The sequence below is a fragment of the Oikopleura dioica genome, chromosome XSR (assembly GCF_907165135.1).
Source record: "Oikopleura dioica chromosome XSR, OKI2018_I68_1.0, whole genome shotgun sequence".
Classification (NCBI taxonomy): domain Eukaryota; kingdom Metazoa; phylum Chordata; class Appendicularia; order Copelata; family Oikopleuridae; genus Oikopleura; species Oikopleura dioica.
This window is the reverse complement of record NC_137294.1, coordinates 10,287,588-10,295,475: the sequence shown is the minus strand read 5'-3', so window position 1 is coordinate 10,295,475 and position 7,888 is coordinate 10,287,588. Positions and strand designations below refer to the sequence as shown.

At 41.3% G+C, this 7,888-nt stretch overlaps 1 long non-coding RNA gene across 1 annotated transcript; it reads left to right on the top strand.

Moving 5' to 3' along the window:
- Positions 1-4,369: 4,369 nt before the first annotated feature.
- On the top strand, positions 4,370-4,918 carry LOC145708693 (uncharacterized). Its single transcript, XR_014134854.1, has 2 exons — positions 4,370-4,602; positions 4,649-4,918. It is a non-coding gene; the product is annotated as an uncharacterized LOC145708693 (long non-coding RNA).
- The last annotated feature ends 2,970 nt before the right edge of the window (positions 4,919-7,888 follow it).

Here is a 7,888-nt window from a genome sequence, read left to right as displayed (position 1 = left end):
CTATCCTTGGCGCCCCTTTTGCGATTTCTGTTACGATTAAATCTGAGTTTTTCCCGCTGTCAAGTTCAGGCGCGGTTTTTCGTTTAACGGTAATTTGCCACTAGATCGGAATAGGTATTTATTGCCCTGTTAAACCTTATGAAGGATACTTATCCGAAACCGGTAGTGAAGGAAAACCGCGAATCTACAAGCTATTTGTGCAACTTGTGGTCCCTGTGGCCTGATAGCAATGTGTCATTAGGTGTAATTCAAGTGTTGCGTGTTCTTTTTCCTTATCGAAGGTAGCAGGTCTTGAATCTTTGATGAAAATACTGCAGTGAACCAACTCAGGTGATTTAGAACTTGCTTTCGAGGCTGTCATCACATGTTGATAAAATCTACCGATATAGTATCGCTGTAACGTTTTTTGTCGATAACGCACATGCGATAAGAATTTTACGAGTCAATCATTCACACTTGCGAAATAGCTCTCTAACAGGCAAATGATTACCCGATCTTAATCTCAATCGATCTTTATAATTATAATTATTCTGTATTAGATATTCATAAAAATCAATTAATTGAGCAATTGGGAAACTTGGGAAAGGAACAACTTCTATTGAATCATACTTAAAACATGTTTCTCAAACATAATTTAACAGCAAAAGATAGTAATAATTACTCTAAATACGAATTCCCTTGGTGAAACAGTTTGTATCCTTTTCTTCACGCATTTTTGTTATTACTATTAATAGCGGCTGGCTATCTACTCTTTATCGCGCCAAAGTATAGTCCGGCTAGATCTCCAAGTCTCCTCTAGTAGGCTAGTGTTCTTAAACGTTCTTAGACAGGACGGGGAAGGATATTCCGACGGCGACTTCCGTTTAAGAAATACAAATGCTTTTGCCCTCCCTCGGCTCAGCGAAGAAGCACTTGGAAATTCAGTACGCGAGGGATGCTAGGCTAGAGTAGACGATTATAGAACATTCCTAGGCTGTAGCTAATTATTGAAGCGAACATACAAATGGAAATTTTCGCCGAAAACATGAAAATCATCTTCGGCGACAATGAATTTTAGAAACGAGGGCGTAGCCGGCAATTTATCGTCAAAAAAGAGGGGAAAAATGATGTGTTCTAATACACGGGCTAGTGCGCTGGTATTTTCCGGCGTACAAGAAGCCGAGGCATAATTTATACCCTCTTTTGGAATTTTTTGCGTGTCGTGGGAAACGGAGCATCTTCTGTCTTATATTCCAACCAGGGGTCAGCTTGTTATGTAAAATACTAAAAAAGGGAGTCTAGCTTTAATTGTTTTTCAAGCAAAGCGCTGTTTTGATTACATTCTTGGGGTACTCCCTCCCTTTTTAGAAACTCTGAGCAGAAATGGTTTCTTTATTTGCTAAAAACATTTTCTGAATTTTTAAGTTCCTTTTCAGAGAAAAAAATCACACGATTTAAATCTCCATTATGATCCCCTTAATCTCCCCTTACGTGAGATATTGAATCAGCTTCAGCAAATGATTGAATTAGACAAATGCTTCGCCCGAAACGAGTCCCGAAAACATTTCCCTGAAGAGAAAAAACGAAGAAACAACCAAGGTTTCCACAAACTGCTGATCCAGATCTATTTACTTTCACAACTGAAAAAAACGTTAATACGAACTTTCACAAAATAACATAATCTTTATAAGAACAACGTTGGAAAACACCTGCAAAACAACTCAAGAACAACAACTGATGACATCAGCTTTGGCGCATAACGAATTTTGTTTACGATGATTCGCCAAAAACTTCGAAATTGAATGGAACGTCTGGCAAGATTTATTATTGTTACACGAAATGGCTTGGAGCAGCCCCTCGGCTTTGGTAGGTTAGTCCTTGCTAGGCTTCGACAAAACGGTTGTTTTTTTCAGTAAATTTTGGAGTTGGGCGAAAGCTGGAAATCTTTTAAATTACAGCTTCGATTGATTCAATTGAATCCGCGGAATCGTTTCCTGGACAAACATGATCGAAGCCTATTCCTGAGAGAAAGAAGAGCACCAGCACACTGACCAGCAGCAAGAACATACTAGTTTTGGGTCTCGAGGATTTAGTTTTGTAATCATGTTGTAAGTACGATTGTTCAAAGAGCGCTGAAGATTTTCCCCAACGTGAAATCAATTAAAAGAGCACGCGTCTATCAACAAGCTTACTTGATGCAACAAGAAGCGCAAGTCTCAGTCTGTTTAATTTATCGAAAATTTAATTCGCCGAAAATAAGCAAGAGCGAGATGTTGAGACCCAATCCCCAAGCAACTGGTTACTTTTTCTAAGCTCGTCGATCTGGCGCTGCTGCATCCTCTGCTGCATCGCGATTTTCTCCAACTCGGCGAAATGGATCTGTTTTTTCGGTGATTTCTAAACTTTCTCAGGCTCACCACGTGCTCCCGCGTTCAGTAACTCTCGCCCTAATCCCCAGAAAATACGATAGAAAACACAAACCAGCTAACAACGAACCGGGAAGCGAACATAAGAGAGAGATTAAAATCCATTACTCTAGCTTGAAATACGCACGCTTGCATAACCCGAGGACAAAAATACTTTATCGCCAGCTCGGAGTCCTCGAAAACCTTTGATAGCTCAAGGACGACTTGCAATCGAACACTGTTAAGCGGTGCTTAGCTTTCTCGAAGCTATTTTGTAAACTATTCTTTTTCAAATCGACTCTCACGTTTTTTAATATTTTATGATTATTGTTATTAATCCGTCTTTTTAGAACTGTTCTTCTCAGCCGTCTCCAAAAATAAATAGATCTTGAACGACCAGTAACTTTGTTCAAGTTGAATTTTAGAAATCCATCCCTTCGCCGATTTCTTGTAATGGGCAGCTTTCTCTTTCATCCTTGAATAATCCTTTATCACTCGATCTGTCACTTTTCTCATGTCGTGCTGGCCCGACATCATACTTTCGCATGTTGAGATGTCTGAAAACGATTTGAAGAGATTATTTCTCACCAACAAAGACCACTTTCTACCTGCAAAACTCGGATTCTCGGATTGTTTCGCTGGGCACACCAGGTTGGTATATTTTCCACTGAAGGGTTTTACCGAAGTTAAGAATATCAAAATTTCCAATGACTAATTATTGATGAATGATGTCATTCAGATTGATTCAGTAAAATGTCCTAGAATCTCTCAAAATTGCCATTTCTTCTGTATTCTTTCATATGAAAAGGAATTCCTCGCTCTCCCTTGTTTTTCTCTCAATATGTTTATCTTCTCTGCCAATGAGAGTCTAGAGATAACGGACTGTGGCTGGGAATGTCTCTGTTTCGCGCTGGAGGCGGGTTGAAACCTTTCCCCACCCACCGACTTTTTCCGAGGCGGGCGCGTGTCTTGGCGCCCCGTTGTGAAAGCTCTGACTTTTTTTCAAAAAAAGGCGTTGATTAGTTCCCTTGTTTGATTAGATTTTCAACTATTGATCCGTGTCAAAATCGCGATAAGATGAATTTCCTGCCTGCTTGATGCGAGATTATCTCACTTTTATCACTCACGATATACCACGTGTATTTTGAGGATATCGTTAGTGATATGACCGTTCTCCTTGATAGTATCAGAGGTTAATTTAAGCATTTCTGTGTTCCTAATTTGTTTCTTCGAAATAGCACGCAGCTTTCTTTTGCTCCGAAATAGATGATTAAAATGGGCCATTTGCGGAAAGCCTTTTTAATTTGATCTTATTACTAATAGTAGCGAGCAGTTCTGTAATCGATATCGGCTTATGACTGCGTAAAACGCTTAGAGAATTTGTCTGGCACCCATGAGCACCCGATTTTGATTGCAAGAACGAGTTAATCCCGGTTAACTTGGTTTTGTGGTCCGAAATGTTCAAAAATAACGGTATCCAGTTAAACATCAGGCGTGTCAAAACCCATGGGATGGCTTGAAACTCGAACAAAGCAAATTCTAGTGATAATATCACAGTGAGAGTAATTCTGTTTGAATTCCGTTTTATCATTCTTCTCGATTGAACTGTGCATTCTTACTAAGCTCTTCACAAATTATGTTTAAAATATTTTTACATGTTACTTCAACTGTACACTGCAATTTCAATACCTGGCGAGCAGACTCGAGGTTTCCGAGTGTTTTCTGTAAAAGAATTTTTCTTGAACGGAGGAATCCGTGGGAGAAAAAGAAGAGCGCCGGATGGCGCCTCGTCCACTCGTCTCCCAGACCAACTCTTCGACTCAAAAGCGTAGGCAGAGCATCACGCTGTCCGTCCGCGTTTTCTCATTCGCTCAGAGTTTCGATTCGGAAACTCAGAACAGCCACATTTTCGAGTCAAAAGGTTCACTTGTTCGAATCATTTTTCAGAGACAAGAGAGTTTGATTCTTCCTTTTTCCTCTTCCTGTAGTAACTGACCCTACTCTAGAGTCGGTGCCGATAAGATTTTTATTTTAATAATTTCAGAATGAGTGAGTTTGCGAATTTGAGGATCGCCCTTGCAGTGTAAGCCATCCAGATTGGATGTTCTGGTGGTGTCAAATCATGACGAGCATTGTAGCGGCGATACTGCTCCGATTTCTGTTAGAACAAGAGAATGAGGATGGTGCGAAAAAGCGCAAAGGAGGAAAGTGGATATCGGTACGTAATGATTCAGTCGGTTTTCGCAATTTAACGTAAAGCTTAGAAGTGCGATAAACTTTATCCTCCTCAGAACCGAGGAGGATAAAGAAGAAGATAGTTCGAGAAATCGAAGCAGGAGGTGCAGAAATGTTCCAGGAAGCTCTGGCACAGAAATTATGCGAGAAGACCAGAGCCAGGATGTATCAACAGCTTCCTGCTGCAGATAAGACGACTCGAAGAAATCCATGAGGAAATGACAGAAAAACTGTCAAACTTGAGTTCAAAAAGTCGGCAAGGACAATTAAATAATATCTCGTAATAAAAACAATGATTATGCCCTGAAAACGTTGTACGATTGTCATTTTTGCACCATGTCGTCTTCCGACTTACACTTTCATTCGCAGGAACTATTTATGGAAAGCAGGGAAGATTGCAAATTGCTCTACTACACAGTGGCGTTTTTGGTTGTATAAGCCTGAGTCAGGCTTTGAAGGGCTAAAATGAAAAGCCGCGCAGCGGCTTTTTTGAAAACGAAGCCGCAAAGCGGCTTCGCAGCACGATGAGTCATATGTATTTAAAACTATTGGCGAAAAGCCGCTTTTTCATTTTAGCTCTTCAAAGCCTGACTCAGGTTTTCTACACAGGTTGCCGAGCCCAGCTGGACGTTTTTAACCGTAAACGCCACTGTATATTCTCGGCAGTTATAGACGACTCGCAGGGTGAAGTTCAGGAAAAAGCGTTGGAATTTTGTGAAGAAGAAGGTGCATTTCTAGGTGTCTTCCGAATCGCAGGGGCAAATTTAAATAACATACCCCACCCCCAAGTTTTCGCGCATTCCTCGGTACATTTTCCGTAATTTACTCTTCCTGATCTGTTCCAAAACCCCCAAATTTACGCCGCTTAACTTTTCCGCGCGCCCCAAAATTTCTTCTCCTAACTTTTCTGCGCGCGCCCAAATTTACGCTCGCAGCGCTGATCGTCGGTGAACTTTCTGAGTGCGCAAAAGTCTTGTTTTGCTCGCTCCGGGCAAAAAAAGGATGATTTTTTATAAAAAAGCCAGATTCCCTTATAGGGCAGCCCTATCTCATGTTATCTTTGATAAAATTATTGTTTATTGTTACAATATTTGATAGAACGTTATGCTAGTGCGATAGATGAAAACGACTTCTGCGGAGTAAAATCCAGACGTCAATATTTTAAGTTACTCGAATGCTACGATTTTTATGTGTCCAAGCCACGAAAAATTTCCAATTCTAGCGCCTCAAGTACATGAAAAAGACTGAAATCCCTTGGTTTAATTTGGCGCTATTAATGAAATCATTAGCGTTGACGCGCATTTCAGCGGGTCTCGAGTAAATTTGGGCGCGCGCGGAAAAGTTAGGAAAAGAAATTTGGAAACGCGGGGAAATGCGAGGAAGCGTAAATTTCGGGGTCTTTCGGAAAAGTTAGGAAACGTAAACTTGGGCGAAATACCACGAATTGCGCGGAAATTTAGGGGGTATGTTATCCAGGGTCACGTATGGCTCCTTGCAGAAGGCAGTTAACGATCGGGACGTAACCTAATTTTTGCCATCGGAAGCAGGTGTCTGCTCCGTTCACTTGAAATAAAATTGATGAGCGTCTTGGGCTGGAATCCAATGCGGTTGGATCCAAATCGCATTTCCCCAATCTCAGACACAAGTTGTGCCCCAACTCGCCACAAAGTTTATTTCGCCAAATCATGAGACAAAGGTTCGCCTTGCGCAAGTTGCTGCTCTTGTCGAACAACTGCTCAGCCCCCAACAAATAATGTTCAAATAACGTGGACTGGGCGAGCACAACATCATCCGTAAACTTTCAACCTTCGAAGAGCTCGGGTCAGAAAGTGAGACGGAGTTCTAAAAACGTGAGAATTGCGCTTTTTATACGCGCGTAAAATGCCACTCGCATTTTTTACAACACGGATAAGCAGCTCTTATTATATTCTGGTGAGAGTTGATTTTTAGAAGCCGCTTAAAAATTACGTTGGTATATTATGAAACCGCCAATTTGAAATCGGGGTCATCAAAATTGATTATCAAAGATCGTGCACAGCTTGCTTTTTGTTTGTTGATAGAGATATCGGAGCGTGAAAAAGTATGTTTGCTCATAATAGCCAGAATAATGATGATCTGATTAGGATGCGATAATAGCGATCAGCCGAAAGGGACAACGCCAAAAACAGAAAGAGAGTGATCGAATGTAAGGCGATTATGACTTGTATCTGTGACTGGGTAAAAATGCGGAACCAAGGGGCGGTCAGCCGCTCTGCGGTCTTGCCCGGTGGTCTGCTTGCGCCATTTTGCTCCACCAAAATCGACAAAAATCTCAACCCTAACTAAAAAAAATAGCAAAAGTCCAGAATCAAATCAAGGCTCAAAATCAAATTGCTGTGATTGCTGCAAGTCTGAGTTTAAGGGGGTCCCCAACGATATTCTAAAAGTCGGAATTTTCGTTGGGGACCCCCTTAACGAACCCAAGCCCTTCCGTAAAATAATCTCAGTGACTCTCTTTCAATTAAGAATGCACGATTTGAACGTCTTCACACTACTAGATGTGAAATTTTTTGGACTGTCAGTCCTCTTTTACCCACCATTTTCGCCCGCGCAAAAAGATAGGAATTGATAAGCTGTAATGGAACGCGAGCAAGGACAGCGCCGGAATGTGCGCATTATCCCAAGACCAAGAAAGGGTCGAGATTAACATAAAAGGTACTCGCACTGAGATTTTATTGCGCAGAGAATCAATTGCGCGTCGTTATACTGTACTTCTTACTCGTTCGTTGGCAACTCCAGATGAGTATTTCAAATCGAATACCAGAGCAGCGAATGCCCAAGATCAGTTTCAATCAAGAATTTCGACAAATGCCAAGAATTATTATTGTAAACGCCGCCGCTAAAGTAAATTAACACATTTAGAGGGCTGGGCGAAGTTTCGCGACTCCGAGATTATCGAGATTATATCAAATACTCTACCGTCTTGGCGGGAGATTACGTTCTACACAGCCATCAGTCCAAATAGACTTTGACAAGACGAGATAAGTTGAGCCGAACGAAGTCATAAAAGCAACAAACCCCACGAAGGAAAAAGTTCGAATTTCGTTGATTCCCAAACAAACGAAAGCGGCTCTGGGTGAGAGGCCACTAGTTATCACTCGAAGGTCTTTTGCAAAATAGCAAAAAACGTGGTCAGCGCATATCGTCTGTATCCAACTTCCTCATCTCTTTGAGATAACTCTTGACAAACGGCTTGGGAGCAAACATTTTCATATTCAAGATGACGACAC